We start from the raw sequence: 16,738 nt of genomic DNA, 5'->3' as shown, positions 1-16,738 counted from the left end.
GCTTTACAAGCAGTGGAAAACTCCACGGCTGGCCTGATTCTCGGGCAGCTGAATACTGCCACCGAGGAGCATTGAATCGGAGTTCACCGGGTCACTCAAAAATCGTGCGTCCTCTGTTTCAACAACGCCGAAGTAAAGAGATCAGAAAAGTGTGCGCACACGGGAATGCGACCGCAGAAAACAATGACACAAAGAAATCACGCGCGCGCCACCACCATGCACTGGCGTGGTAACCACCCACAAACGACAGCAGCGCACGAAGCAGCTGCTCTGCCTCGGTAATACGGTGCAGCGTTCGGAAAACTGCACACCGCATCGTCGAAAACACGTAGTGCTGGTGAGCAGCATTGGTAGTGGCGCCTGCTATACCGATGCGTACAGTAACCCGTGTAACCTGGCGGTGCCGGCTAAAGTCAATGCCGCTTGACGGGCAGCATTTTCACATGATCGCCACACTACCATGCGTCAAAGATGCAACAAAGCAAGACTGTAAGGCGTGCCTGTCGGATTAAACAAGCTCTGTCGGCAGCATATCGTTCCGGCAAGGAGCTTAAAACAAGCCAGTGGAATGAATGATGCAAATGGCGCCAACGACGGTCGTGGTGCTTATATGTTCGGCCCATCTTGCTTACGTATTAGTGAGCCAGTGGCGTCACAGATACTTTGCAAATCCAAAGTTAGGGTGTAGCAGTCCACAGTGTCGCTCTGCAACGTTTCTTTACTGCATGGCAGAGAAGCAAGCGACTCTGCGAACTCACGCAAGAGAGGCACGCAAAGCACGACGAACAAAATTTTGTATTCGCGCGCGCGCGCGCACCCCCTCCCCTCAACCCACACACACGTACACGCACGCACGCACAAAATAAATATAGTAATATCGAGAAACTTGACGGTAATTTCTGCGACGCACTATAACGAGCGGCTCAGCATATCCGGTGTTGCATTTCTTGAGGTCCTCATCATAGTCAGCCATCTAAAGTATTTCCCTATTGCTACAGTTTCTTACGTCTCTCTATTACTCGTTGTGAAAATTGGAAAGCGAGTAAGCGAAGTATACGTGAAACTCACAGCCACGTAATATTTCACAGAAGTGAAAAAGCTTCCTTCTCGTTGCACGGTTTTCAAGAGACAGTGTCCTGGGTTTCTCGTGGACTCAAAGACCGGAGGCGTGGTCACCTCGACCCGCCGTAACCATTACCCTTAGCGGGAGGGAGTTTTGCGGAAGAAGAGGGCTTTTGACGGCAGTGTAGTGGGCGCACGATGCACGCCGCGGTCGTTAGTCATTTTACGGCGGAATCGTCGCGAATGCTGTTACGCTTGCGGATCGCTGCGGTCTGAGTAGAGAGAGACATTGTGTCACGAGCGCACACGACTTCTGCTGAAGAAGCCGATCGGTGTCGACCGAGGCTGCTTCCGGTCGGCCTAGAAGGAGCGTGACGTTGATTTCGAGCTTTTAAACTCAGAAGCGCGCGACAGCTTTCACGTTTTCAATGAAAAGCGGGCTTTCGACTTCACGTTATACGAAAAAACCAAACACGTCGTCGACGGCCAAGATTGAGGCCGGTCAGGCCATGCATTGCGGACACCACCTGGTGCTCCACCCAAGAGGCCAGCAAGTAACTATGTCTGCAACAGGGACACAAAACGTCATCAAGAATTTGGAAACAAAGGCCTTCTAATAGAGAGAGAGAGAGAAAGAGATGCCTTTATTTGAGCGACTTGCTTCGAGACGGAGTTGGAGGGGTAGGGAATGTTTCGTTATGGTTACTACGGCGCATTCGAGATTTGGCAGGCGGTGAAGGTCGCACGCAATTAAGTCAAAGTTCACTGAGGAAGAGTCGGAAGGTTTGGCGCCGTCATTAGCAGAAACGGGAGTTAGTCGGCAACAAGTCGGTTAACATTTAAGTTAGAAGAGGACATCCTGAAATATCAGCGATTTGTTTTGTTTGATCAGCTATTTGTTCTGCTCGGAAAACCGCACTGATGACAGTTATGGGGATCTACCTGCTATACCGACACGTATTACTTTCTCAGCGACAATAATACACTTTCTTGACTTCTTATGACCGGTGTTGCAGTGATGTCACTATTGTTCTGCTGCGATGATTATCGAAATATCTTGTGAAGGAATGGATAGAAGGTGAGTGGCATGAGGTGGAAGACAGTCGTCAAAACAGTAATCCTATACAAAAATTACCGCAAGCTCTCGCAACAAGGCGAAGGATGAAGTGCTTTCACTGGCGTGTTTGGCTCTACCAAGACAGTCAAAAGTAGCCTCGCCTGCTTCTTTCTACTCGATGCTTCCGATAGCTTTCATGTTTGATTCAAGCTGAAAGACACATTGTTTCGCTCTAGCGCGCGTATCTCTCTACACATTTAGGACACCTTAGTTTTGTTTAAGCAGTGAGGTAATTGGAGATCGTTGGAAGGGGCCTTTACCCTACAGATGGACACAAATACGCCGATGATGAGTTTAAGCCGCGAGAGTGATAACTGAAATTTCCGGAGCTTAACAGTTGCGACATCGTGCTGTAAGATGTGTACCACTTTAGCAGACCATTATTAGTTCAGTGCAGTATACTACAAAATGCCACAGTCGTAATCAGAAGTGGTTTTGTGCTGCATCTGATCGCTCACGTGTTATGCGGAAAAAATAAATAACAATATAATCGGTTACTCGTTTTCTTGAGCACATGTTACGTCTGTATTTTATTGACGGTGCACGCAGCAACAATTACGTGTACGTGAACGCCAGGTTAGCGTTCGCTCAACCGCTCCCCGCGTTTCTTTCAGCTTGTAATGCGACGTGTCACGGCGCAAAACGGCCGTTGTGTTACGCGCGCGTTATACATCATCCCTTGACTCGTTCCGCTGACCGCCTTTGTTGCCACCTCTTGCCCTGCTCGTTACATGAACGAAATGAAAGAAGGTGGCGAAAGGAAGGAAGCAGGGCGAATAACCGGAGCTGACGTGGTTGCCGGAAGATAATCGTCGAGTCACCCAGTTTCGCAAAACCACACAAGGCGCCTTGCTGCGGCACGTGCTCCGTTTAAACGCCGGCTCATTTTGCCGGCCCGGTCCGCGCAAGCTGCGTGGCACCTACTCCGGCGCAGGATGACCGAAGACTATAGGGCGCGCTGCGGCATCGCCCTTAGACGTCACGAGTGCGGTTACGTCGGCGATGACAATGACGGTGGCGAGAGAGATCAACGGGGTAGGAAAGGCAGGGAGGTTAACACGAAAAAAATTCTGGTTTGCTACCCTGCACTGGGGGAAGGGTAAGGCGAAATGAAAGACGGAAAGAATAGCGCGGAGAAATGACGGTGGTGACTATGTCTTTGTTCTTGGTGATTACGATGAGAGGGAGATTTAACTAGCGGATCAGTTGGAGAGGTTGGAAGCATGTGCTACACAAGAATTGGTGTAGAAAGTCTGTTGCGTTTCTTTTAGGTTTTTTTTTTTTTAGGCTCTCATTAGACTTTCTGTTCGGATGTAAGTGAATGGCTTGCATAAAATTTTGTAATGATACTACCAAGGCAGGCTTACCGTCGCAGTAAATTGTAAACTATATCTTGACTGTTCCACTATCGAGTTTGTTGACACAATAAAAAGTCTCGGTGCTCTCTTTCATAAAAACATGACTTGGGGTTCTCACTTTGGTTATGTTCAGCCACAAGTGTCTAAATTTGTCGGCGCACTTGCGAAATTTCGTTACGTCGAATCAAGCTAATGATCTACAACGCACTGTTTTTGTCTTATATGAGCTATTGCTTTTTAGTTTGTGGCAGCTCTACAGAGAAAAACATTCGCAAGATATATCTGCTACGCGCACGACATCGTCGAAAACATAAGAAGAGAGAGACAAAAATACAGCCGCCCACACCCCGACCTTACGGGGGAACAGGCCAGGGACTGGCGCCGCGTACAGACAAACACATATCCACACCTCCAAATACTTAGTAAGGTACACCCTGCACTCTATGAAGATACATGTCCTTGGTGCGGGGAGCGACCAGCTCTTGCCCACGTAACGTGGACGTGTAAACTACGGCCTCCACATTCCAATTCGCCCCTTACGGCGCAAATGCCAAGTAATAGGTAGTGGGAGGTTTGGCTTGCTAGCGAAGATCTAGAGAGCCAGAGGGCTCTTCTCGATCAAGCCCGGCGAGTCGCAGAGAGGGACCCAGAGAGGGACTGCACTGAGGGACCCACCCACCGCCTAAAACCCATAATAGAAATAAAGTGCATGGTGCTGGTGGTGGTGGTGGTACTACTACTACTACTACTACTGCTACTGCTGCTGCTACTACTACTACATCATCATCATCATCATCTGTTAGAGAAAGGAGTTATTCGATGTTCTGCAAACGCATTTTATCGTGCTCACACAGAAAAACTGTTTGCATGTTTTAACATTATAACATCATTTACCCTAAAATGAGAGAGAGGTTCACAGTAAGGTGGAGGCTTCAAGTGGTTAACAGTGGTATAGAACAAGGAATGTCGCCGTGGCCGACGTTTCGACACAGGCACTCGCTTTAGAAAATACATCAAGTTTTATTATTATTCTTTTGTCGAAACGTTGGATTCAACGACATTCCTTGTTCTATCACTGTTAATCATAATTTGAACTGTGCTATCGGAACTTAACAGAAAGTCTGTCCATCGGAAACAGCATACCTTGCTACTTAAGCTGAAGAGTAGCATAAGCAGTTACACTTTCAGAAACAAATAATTTCGGTGTATATATGCCATTTTGTCGGACGTAAATTTGAAGACAGATGATCTGCTATGATTTGCCACGAATTTTGAACACATTATAGAACTGACAATATTTCTGTAGAAAAATGCAGCATCCGAGTGATCAAACGCAATTTTTATTTCCTCTGTAAATGCGGGTATAGCATTTGAAACTTCTGTCACCAGTTATGTTCTTTGTGTCTGATATCTTACATGTCTTGAATTCTTAATGAACTCTGTTGTATAAGTGTTGTATAATGGCTGTTTGAACACTTTTTTATTACTTACATTGTGCCGTACTCAGTACAGCCATATTTGGGTGCTTGCATACTGACGTTCCTTTTCTTATGTACAGTCGGGTGCAAAGGTCTAGAGACCACGGCATCGCGAAAAAGTATAAATTTCCTTTTTTTTTTTTTTTTTTGCACAGCCGTGCTAACGTGTTGCATCACGTACGTTGGTCCAACAGGCCTACCTGGGCTGTGCCACTTGATTTCAGCCTGAATGCCTACGCTACGAAGAAAAACGAGATTTTGGCGGCACCTGCGCTCTCCAGAATTTTACTCGTGGCTCTACAAGTGGTGCTCAGGTTTTGTTAAAGCGAACTTGGCCCTTTTTGCCTGCCTAGCTCCACATCTTGATGAGGTAAACAAATTAATCAAGTCAAATCAAATCAAAGTTGGGCTCAGAAGGACAAGTAACACTAAAATCGCAACGATGCGCGGTCGTCAATCATCGAACCTGATCTCGTGGGTCAAGTCTGTCCCTTATTTAACTTCACAAAGCCCGAACACCATTGCACATAAAAGAAAATTAAAACAACTTGCTCACATTTATTTCTGGCCATGGACATACTAGTATATTGGTACGAAGAAAACAGTGAAATAAGAAATGATTAAAAATAATTAGTACGGTAATTAATTATTAGGCAATTAATATACTGAACTCTCTACAACTGAAAACTCCCTCCAGCATATCAAAAACGATATTATGGGCTCTACATTGGGTTTCCAGCGCTTAAATCGGAGCTTTTAGGCTATCAAATTTACCGTATCAGAAATGACACGTTTGGGGGTTGTGGGGTTGTATATGACTCATCTTACAACATTCCAGAATAGTCAGTGGTGCTCGCTTACATTCCAGAATGTTCAACACTATTCGCGTCTCGAGCGCAATCTTATTGAACAAGTATCTGTCACCAAAGAAAATTGCGACAACGTTTAAGGGATTTCGGATACCGTAGGCACGTCTTGCGCCGAGCGACAACTTGATAACAATGATAATCGGGCGAAAACGAATACTGGCAAGAAGTAAAACAACGGCGTGTGTCAATCTCATTACTAATTCATGGCTGATAACAGCGCGCTGAAAATGAAGGCGAGCGACACAATTAACACTAGTGCTTTGTTGACCGCAGACACTGGGCAATTTGCAATGCACTTCATAAGTTTATAGAAGCATCAAAGCCGGTTACGTTGCTAGAGGTTTTGTTTTGCTGCTGAGATTCGATCATGCGTTCTTCTAATTGCTATTGCTTTTACAGTTCGCCGTATTCTATCATAAACTAAGTTTATTTTCTTGCTCTTTCAATTTTTTTGTATTTTTAGATAATCATTTAATTTTTTTCATTTGTGTGACCAATCCCCCTTGTTGGTTTGTGCCATGCTGAAAAAGACTCAATATCGACAAGTGTTGCTTGGTAAAGCGCTTGTATTGTGTTGTGCACTCTCGTCTTCGCCGCTTTTACTATTATTGGCATAAACCAATACCCACTTGTCCACTTTTTTATCCTATTATTAATATAGGAGGCAGTTGTCGATGAAACTTCTCGTATGTGCTCGAATATACAAGAAAAAAATTAATGAGATGCAGTCCCTGCTTTTCTTGACACGGCTACATGCTTGCGAGGTGGCCTGGATATTCGGCCCGCTTAATTCTGTGCGCTTTCGCGTGCCTTCAGAATTGAACCCGGGCCAGAGAGTGCTTTAATTCCTCCGAGCTCGCCTTTGAAGATAGCGCTCGGCACATGTCGAGCGGGTGCTATTTAAAATACACCTCGAAACGCCGTAGAAAAAAAAATAAAAACGAAAAAAAAAGCGCCAGCTCAAAAGGTCTTGGCCAACTGGGCGATCGGTCTTCATTTTTGGCACCGAAAAGTTTTCACCGCGTCCGTAAACAAGCGGCTTCCTTGATCCTACATTTAGATTTCTGCGAGTACGTTATCAAAAGGAGGGGCGCTGGCTTTCGCTTGCGTAAATTGTGCTGCGTAAATTTACGTGCGTTTACGCTTGCCAGTGTGCTGGCATAACTCCTTCGTGGCGCCTATAGACCTCTCCCGACCTACGTCACGTCGCGAGTCGGTCACATGATCTAGTGGTACACGCGAGAGTGTTTGGTAGGCTAAAGCCACGGCCGCACGTGCGCTAGCTGGTACGTGCTGACAGCTGCGCGTATCACGGCTGTTACTCCAGTTACTTTTGTGTTTCGATGCATAAAACAGCGCTTTGTTAAAAAAGTAAGAGGAACAGCAGTGCATTATCACCGCAAGTTTGACGGCGCTTATCTCGAAACCGGCGCTATCCTCGGGATGCGTTCCAAGTCGATATGCCTCGCAAGCTCACTAGCTACAATTGGTAGATTGAAATATGGGGTGGTAAAGTAATTAATTAAAAAAGTTTATTAGTGTTATTATGTGCATTATTCAATTAAACATTTGGATTTCTCGTAGAAGTAATGGCCGCTTCATCAAGTAATTTAGCTCAAGAGTTAGAATTGTACTATCTGCCACAGGCAATTAAATATATATACATATATATATATATATATATATATATCTTGGTGCAGCTCAATCAACTTCGTGGTTATCTTAGGTTTATTTAACCAACAGTTTCGGCTGGTGGACCGACCTTTTCAAAGGATTTATTGTATCTTTTGAAAAAAGGTCGGATCACCGACCGACACTGTTGGGTAAATAAACCTAAAATAACCACGAAGTTGTGCTTATCATCTAAGTACGCTTAGCCCATTATATATATATATATATATATATATATATATAACCCCTTGAAAAAGGTCGGTCCACCGACCGAAACTGTTGGGTAAATAATAAACCTAAGATAACCGCGAAGTTGTGCTTCTGATTTTCCTATATATATATATATATATATATATATTGCAGCGAAGAGAGACGCTAGTGGGTCCAGCGCTTTTTCTCGGCAACGGCGCTGGTGCTTGAAAAAGCCGTGTCTGGTTTTGACTGTCGCCGCTGTGCTGCTCCGAACTCTAATAAAGCCATTTACAATATATATATATATATATATATATATATATATATATATATATATATATATATATATATATATATTGTAATGAAGCAGAGGCCGCGCCTGTGTATGTGCCGACTGAAGAGGAAGACGAAGCATCGTGCCCTGATCGCGAGTGAGCCCCGTGCTACGAAAAGCCCTTGCAGTGCCTACCTTTACGTAGCGTTCTTGCAACGTTATCGACGACAATAAACCTCGTCGCAATATATATATACATATAGTGCGGGCGTGCAAGTTCACGAGGTACACATATATGTCGCCGAATCGCACGTTCGCCCGATATTCCAGATTGCATTTCCAGCCGTCTTTGAGGCAAGGATCAAGGTACCGCTCGCCGTAGGTGAGAATGTTCTCGAGATAACCGCCGTATTCAGAAACGCGCATCAAAGCTCATGCTTGACTTGTTCAAGATAATGCCTGTCGTGAACGCGCTGAAGGAAAAGCAACGATCATCTTGGGCACGTTCCCACCAGGCGTTATCTTGGCCATGTAAAGTGTGGGCTTAAATTAATTGGCACCTTTAAATGCGGGGATAACGCTGATGAGAGGCAGCTTCTGGCGGCGAACTCACGCGTATACTCTGGTAAATCCATCGCAGCAGTTGCCATGGTAGCCTTGATGCGAGGGAAATGTTTTGCCCACCAGCTCTTTGCACACGTCTCTCACTTCAATTTGTGCATGCACCGTGACGTCACGCTGTTTGTGAAAGGGAGAGGTCCATTGTTTCTTTCAATTGAAAGTTCAGTTTCACCATATTTCCTTGCATCTATCTATAGAATCGCGAAAATGCGAACAGCTGCACCAACGCGTTATTAATTTTCAATCCCTCAGCAAGTAATGTCAGGTTTACAGAACGTAAACCACCACCAGACTTCTCTACCTTATATACCTTATATACCTTATATAGCATTATATATAGCATATAAACTGCCACCAGACTTCTCTGCCGTGTAATAACCCTTCCATCTTCTTCTCTGGTTCAGGTTGCCATGCCTTTTACATCATCATCATCATCATCATCATCATCATCAGCCTATATTTATGTCCACTGCAGGACGAAGGCCTCTCCCTGCGATCTCCAATTACCCCTGTCTTGCGCTAGCGTATTCCAACTTGCGCCTGCGAATTTCCTAACCTCATCATCCCACCTGACTTTCTGCCGTCCTCGACTGCGCTTCCCTTCTCTTGGTATCCATTCTGTAACCCTAATGGTCCACCGGTTATCCATCCTACGCATTACATGGCCTGCCCAGCTCCATTTCTTCCGCTTAATGTCAACTAGAATATCGGTTATCCCCGTTTGTTCTCTGATCCACACCGCTCTCTTCCTGTCTCTTAACGTTACTCCTAATATTTTTCGTTCCATCGCTCTTTGTGCGGTCCTTAATTTGTCCTCGAGCTTCTTTGTTAACCTCCAAGTTTCTGCCTCATATGTTAGCACCGGTAGAATGCAATGATTGTACACTTTTCTTTTCAATGACAGTGGTAATCTCCCAGTCAGGATTTGGTAATGCCTGCCGTATGCACTCCAGCCCAATTTTATTCTTCTGTAAATTTCTTTCTCATGATTAGGATCCCCTGTGAGTAATTGACCTAGGTAAACGTACTCCTTTACAGACTCTAAAGGCTGACTGGCGATCCTGAATTCTTGTTCCCTTGCCAGGCTATTGAACATTATCTTTGTCTTCTGCATATTAATCTTCAACCCCACTCTTACACTTTCTCGGTTAAGGTCCTCAATCATTTGCTGTAATTCGTCCCCATTGTTGCTGAATAGGACAATGTCATCTGCAAACCGAAAAGGTTGCTGAGATATTCGCCACCACCACCAGACTGTCACGTGGTGGTGCCACCACCACGTGACAGAGTATCGGACTCCTATCCCATACACTAGTCACCCAGTCAACAGAGCTCCTCATATGACTTACGCATAACATCAATAAAAACACAATCACTATACAAAACCAATTACAGGAAAGACACACGCAATTTTCATTTCGTTTTGTAGCACGTAAACGCGTACAATACATGCGTACACATACATACATGCGCATGAAGCCCTACGTCATCGAGTGACTGTACGAGCGACTTTCATTTTCACCAAGCGAACTTTATTGTCTAGCATCGAGGCGATGCTCTTTTAGAGAGAGAGAGCAAAGGACGCGTACTCTATCTAGACGTTTAAACGACGATGACAGTACGTGCATTAACTGAGTCTGAGTTGTAGGACAGGGTAATTCGAAGACGAAGAAGATGTCTTTGGTGCTGGTGATTCTTAAGCTGTTCCGCCGTCTTGTTCAACGTGTTGTCTCTTGTTCGCGTTGACTCGTGACAATATGCATGCTAACGGTTTGAGTCTTCTAGGCTTGAATTTCACTACAATACATCTTCCCGTGGACGTCTGTCGTACTTCGACGTTAGCCCGCTTCTGGAACTTCTGCGGCGGCTTCGCTGCTTAAGAAAACACTGCCCGCGTAACGCTCGCAGCGGACACGCAACCAAGAGACACTGACCCGTCCGAGTGCGTAGCCTTGCCGCGAGTGTCACGCTGTCATCGCTCGAAGGACTTCGCAAAGTCACGCCGCGCTGTCTGGTGGTTCGTCGTCCGTCCTTTGCGAAACGTCCTATCACACATCACCAAGAGCGCTCTGCGAGCTGATATTTTTATATTCATTTTTTTCTTTGCCCCACATTCCCATGGGAGGAATTACATAGGGTGGAGAGAGAGAGTACACAAGTACAGAAAATGCCGCATTTATTATATAATGATGACGTATCATAGTGCAACAAAATGCGAGATACTCAAGTCGAAATTAGGCGTCCAAATGCACAGAGGTAACTCTGCGTCGTAAATGCATGCAAACAAATATAACTATGTAATGAATTAGTGCCAAGCTTCAAAGGGCACACTTCTGCTGTGGTTATAGTTTAATTGTTATCGGCTTTGAAATCTCCAAGTTTGTTCATGGACGCGTCTGGCTCAGCAATAATATATGAGCAAGATATTTTTCAAGGGGATTTCGCTCCTTGATGGGCAGGGAAAGAAAAGCGTACACAGATACGTGCGCGTGAACGGCGGATGAATCTTGAAGTTATAATCAATGCGTGTAAATATAAAGTGCGCTGGTTCAATTAATGATGTTGCATAGGTAGTTGTATTGTCGTAGAAATTGTGCAAGAATGTCAGGCTGGAAGTTTTCCTTCCAGTTTTCAATGGTGGCAGGTCGAAACTATTCTGTATAGTCGAGGTGCTTGAACGTGAAGAAAACTGCATGTTTGTGACGAACCTAGCTGCTTCATTTTGCAAGGCTTTCAATTTGTTTATAAAGTACGATTTGTGAGGATGTCCATGTAAATGAAGCTTATTCTAATTTTGGTCGTATGGTAGTTGTACATGCAAGCAGCTGGGTGTCCTTTTGAGCGCGGCAGAGTGTGCTATGAATATCGAGCCGCGCTGAGACATTTCCAAGCGAACCGATACACGCAACAACAACAACGTCAAACTCATGATACGTCAAGACTTATTCCACGTGTGATTCGCCCGGTCGTTATACGTTTGACTATGGTGCTAATAATCAACGATATCTGTGTCTCGACTCATCGAGACTTTTCTAGAACAACGGCTCACGACTTTTCTAGAACAAAGGCTCACGAGGTTGTGAGCCGTTGTTTCAAAAGTGTCTTGTGCCAAGACGCAGATATCTTATATAAGGTTGAATATTGAAGCCGCAAAAAAGAGAAAAATGTAGAAAAAAATGTGGTTGATCCCTCTTATATAGGAATCGGTATAGAACACGAAAGTGAAACGTGTCTTCACAGAAGTAGTGTAATGTTTATTGCACATTGATATATAATGTCTATTGGTGTTTTGTGGCTAAAGCGCCCTTAGGCGTTGATGCACCCACGCTGACGCCTGGTGGCACGTCTCCTCCATCACGACTACCAACGTCGATGACCATGAGCAACCGTCGTGCATATGGAAGCTGCACTACGCTGCACACGCTAGCACAACGCGAAAGACGAAGCACGTAACTGACACACTAATACAACGCGCAAGACAAAGCACGTAACTGAATCGTCACCGAGTCAAATCAGCGCGTACAGCGCGTCGTAATTGCAGCCTCCGCGATCAACTTCAGAAACATTTTCAGAGCTAATTGCGGAGGCCACGCTCCGCTGTGCTGAGTACGGTGAACGCCACCTAGGTGGCGTTAGTAGTGCTTCTTGGTGCCAGCGTCCCTTCGAATGCTGGCATCGAGGCGTCGTAGTGCTGAGACCACCGAAGCGTTCACTGTCGGTGCGCGTTAGTGTCATAATGCAGTACTTCTCTTTTCTGCTCGTAGGCGGCGGCACCGCCCCGAGCAAGAGCGCGGGTACACGGAGGAGTGTTAGATATATAAGGCGCGTCTGTGTAGCTCTCTGCAAATGCGTTTGTGGCGCAATGGGTTAAACGCTTGGCGATCTATCGTCGCGGACCGAGAGGTCGTGGGTTCGATTTCCAAATTTTGCATCTTTGTGGAACTTTTTCTTCTGGTTTCTTTCTTTGTATTATGTTCTATGACGTATTTCCGTGACGTAAATACGTCAGTGAAGTCTTGGTGGACCCCGGCATAAAACACTTTCGTGTTAAAATGAGATGGGAAAGGAAGGAAGGTTAACCGAAAGATCACGAGGAAGCATTATTGATGAATATATGTGTTAATGCAATAACATTTTAAGGTTAGCGCTCACGATGACGCGATGTTATAACTGTAAATGCTAATCGTTGTGGACACAGTTGATGACTAGAATTTGCGACGTCTTGCTGTGTAATTCTGGCGCTCTTTAGACGTTCGAGTGCTCGTGAGAGTGAGTATAGGGGACTATGTATTGTAAAGTATCAAGACGGATAGTACTGCTACGATACTGAAGTATCAAAATCTTCCCCAATTTTGAATTTTGTAATTTTGAATTTTGTGTGCGTCTTCAGAATATGTGATCGATTACACCACAATCATCGTACACGAAGGTTTTTGCATTACTACAACAACAATACGCCTTCTTTGCCCCTTAAGGAAGCGACCGCGACGGTGAGTGATCGACTCTAGAAAATGCTTTACGTTTCGCTTATAATAGATAAACAGCGACTGATAACCTCGTTTATGGTGTTTTTACGAAGCGTCTAGACTCAAGAACATAGAAGCTAGAGAAGGTATTCAGCACTTTCTGTACAACCATTGACATAAGAACGCTATTGAATACGAAAGCAATAAGAAAGCAACCTGTTTTTATTGAGTGTTTATTTAACGCGGCGCTTTCTTTCTCCTAATTCAGGTTGTTTTGTTCTGCCAGCGCCCACACTGTTTAACCTGCATATGCTTTGTGTTGGTTACTTTTTTCATTTGTGCGGACCAAGCACATTTCCAGTACATTTGTCAAATGCATGTGCAATGGAAGTATCATTATTGTATCAATTGCTCTATATAAACAACCTTTTATTCACATTTTCCCTGCTAATCTATGCTAAACTTCAGATGTTACTTGCTCTTCGCCTTGATATTTTGAGGGATAAGGGCCTGTCAAGCTGTATCCAGATTCTTTATTCCGACCGCCACCCTATTTATGCATGTATATAGAAACTGAACGAACGATAGTAAACAATGCAGTCAAAGGACGTCCCATAGCTTTTTATAACATTGTCATCCCTCTGCAGATGTACGACCTGACCGCTTTAAACAATCGCAAGTTAATTTCTCGACGCGTATCTGTGCCGCCTGCTCCGGTTTGTTGCCTGACAGGCGTTTACGTCGCCATTGAGTTGACTTTCTGTCCTTGCAGGTGCTCGTGATGCAAAAGAATGCAATAATCCATTCCCACCCGCTAATACGCTGGCGTGCACGGTTGTTGCTTCCCAAAACCTTTCACTTGTCACAAGTTGTCAGAGAGTGGCCCTTTCACGGCGTTCAGTCCACTGGACGCCGAACGTCACATTTGTCAGAGTGAGACAAAGTACTGGAGCGAGCGACAAGGCGATGACCTTCCATTGTCCAAACCAAAGGTCAGTGTGGGGCCGGTCGATCGACCGCCGGCCTTGGGGGTCAGCGAATAACGCGCTCTGCACGTTTCAGAGACGCGTGGTCATTGTACCAGTTGTCTCACGCGAACTTAAAGAGCTGGCTCACATTTTGCACGTCCCATATATACAGTATGCAAATGGACCTCCCGATAACTTGTCACGAGTCAGTGCCGTGCGCAAGGCTACAAGCCGCATCAAAATGGAAGATCACGCATCAAAGATGCGTGGTCTTTCATTTTGATACGTGGCTTCTCATTTTTCCGGTAAAACTGCATAAATAACACACATGAAGTTGCTATATATAGCTGATGCAGCTATTTGGATGAAACTTGTTGCATTGAAGTTGTTCATGATACTCAAGAAACGGGAGTTTTGATTTTGGGCCCTTAGTGTTGTTTTTCAGACTGCCTAAAGCAGCGTATTTTAAATGTTGCATCAGTGCTCGGTCATTGTTGATTTTCGACATTTTACTTCGGGAACACAACAGACGCACAAGCAAACACAGTATGAATATAGCAACGCGAACAAAATATCGTAATTGCGCAGTCTGAAGATGTTATCGTTTAAAGATGACAAGGAATTTATAAATCATAGAGTACTCAAAAGGGAAGTACTATTCAGTGAATGGCAATTCCGTAAAGTTTACATTAACAGAGTAACAGATAAACTGCTATTGGTACCGAGTTACGTGGTTTTCAAGCGTGGTGCTTCACTACTTCTTTAACATTAATCGACTTGCTATACTTTTGACGGTCCTGTAAGACGATGCGGCCGCAGCACACACAAGTCGTCTTCAGTGCAGCATAAGTAAGAAATGTACTGCCGACAGTCTCTACAATTTAAAACTTTCTCTTAAATCTAAGAAAAAACGTTCGTGCGGGAGGAGGATAAGTAGATCGGAGGAGAGGTCGGCCTGGAGATCGTCTCTCTAGCCTGCTATATACTATACTCACTGGTGCGAATCGGTTCAACGGTTATCTGATGCGTATACATAATCGTATATCTAAGCTTTCATGTTTCATAATACGCAAATCGCGAGTCGCTCCCAAGCTCAGGCTATACCTCTCAAGTGTAGTTACACGCCTCCTTCATTTTTGCGTGAGTCATGGTGTCAGCCGCAGACGCGATGAAGGAACTACACGGGCGCGCCGTAACGGCGTTGACGCCTCTAAACGTTTCGGCGACGTGTTACAGCTGCCGGCTTTGTGTTGCTCAAGCAGCCGGCGTTGCGTGGGACACGTCGAACCGGCGTCCGTCGTAGTCGCGCGCACAGCTTTGGAAATTCTGCACTGCAAGTGGGGGTTGCTTCCGCGCTCACGCACGCATGCGCACAAACACTCTGTAAGACGTCGTTTAATGCACATTACGAAGGTGTCACAAGAAACCCGCTCTTCTGTATACACTCCTTTTTAGACTTCTGGGAACGTATTCTGCGACGATCCACTTCGGCGATACTATCGCCTTGGCCGCGCCTTGGTCATCAGGCGCGCGCTGATTGACTGGTCGAGCAAAACTGGATGAGCTGATTGGCTGTTTGAGCATTACGTCATCCGATTTTGCTCAACCAGCCAATCGGCGCGCGCATGACGGCGATACTATCGCTGAGGCGACATTGTCGCCGAAAGTGATCGTCGCAGAAAACGTCTCCTGATGACCGCTGCCCCATAATACCGGTGACGAACTGAAATGCACTGCACTGCGTTCATCTCCGGCCACAAAAGCTTGCGAGACGCCAGATTTGCGAAAAGGCGGAATTGGTGCGAATCCTGGGCACGCATGGCCACAATTTCAAAGTTTCACTGCGTAGTAGACATTTGCGACCTGCAAGGTGATCTGTTAAATTAAAATCGGTATCGTTCAACAGAGCAGAAACTTTAGTGGCCGATTGCACCGCCGGTAAACAATTTATATTTTCGTACCGGCTTCCAGTGGCGTCATGCGTTGACAACGTCTGTCCGGGGATAGTTGGTTCTTTATCAACTAACAACCAAAACATTGCATTAGAAAGTAAACTCTTCGACGCGGACATGGTTTGGTAATCCCTAATTAGCGTTGACGATGCCAATTTTGTATGCTCTTAAAATGCTTGCCGGTGTTTTTGTCACTAGCTGTTTTAGACCCATGAACAGACGTCGTCGTAGAGTAACTCCTAGAATTTCTGCATAGAGCATAGAACTCTAAAAAGCGTATGTCGCGATGTTGAAGTGCATTTGATGAATGCTTGGTGAAAATGTGCTTCAAGCAATAAATTTGCGCCCTATATACATACCGTTCATCGGCACTCTGTTATTCGAATATTCTCGATAGTTAAACGTTGCGAACTGCATTACCGTACTAATAACCGGCGTATGATGTCAATCTCGTTTGATTGAACACTTTGCTGTTTGCAACCCAGCCATAAAAAGTGCGTCGAGCAAGGTGGCCTCATCACCTCCGGCAAAATGGTGCGCGCGGTGGGTCAACTAAGCAATCTCCCGACGAATTGATCGAATAACACCTTATAACCGGTTAGCTTGACTAGTTAATCGACTGGCGTAGCGTCAGCCGGTTAGGCTGAGCCAAGCTTTCCCTCATTAAGTTCTTTTTGCGATGAAACCGGTTGAGATAGTCCGGAGATATA

The 16,738-nt window shown here is 45.2% G+C and overlaps 2 protein-coding genes across 2 annotated transcripts in view; one reads left to right on the top strand and one right to left on the bottom strand.

Annotated features, from left to right (window-relative positions):
- The window catches only part of LOC119433395 (bifunctional arginine demethylase and lysyl-hydroxylase JMJD6-like), a 222,624-nt gene that overhangs the window by 18,365 nt on the left and 187,521 nt on the right, over positions 1-16,738 (top strand). The window lies entirely within an intron of this gene.
- Positions 1-16,738, bottom strand: part of LOC119434152 (A disintegrin and metalloproteinase with thrombospondin motifs 18) — a 148,775-nt gene that overhangs the window by 35,902 nt on the left and 96,135 nt on the right. The window lies entirely within an intron of this gene.

This window comes from Dermacentor silvarum, chromosome 11 (assembly GCF_013339745.2).
Source record: "Dermacentor silvarum isolate Dsil-2018 chromosome 11, BIME_Dsil_1.4, whole genome shotgun sequence".
Taxonomy (NCBI): Eukaryota; Metazoa; Arthropoda; class Arachnida; order Ixodida; family Ixodidae; genus Dermacentor; species Dermacentor silvarum.
This window is presented reverse-complemented; position numbering and strand designations above follow the sequence as displayed.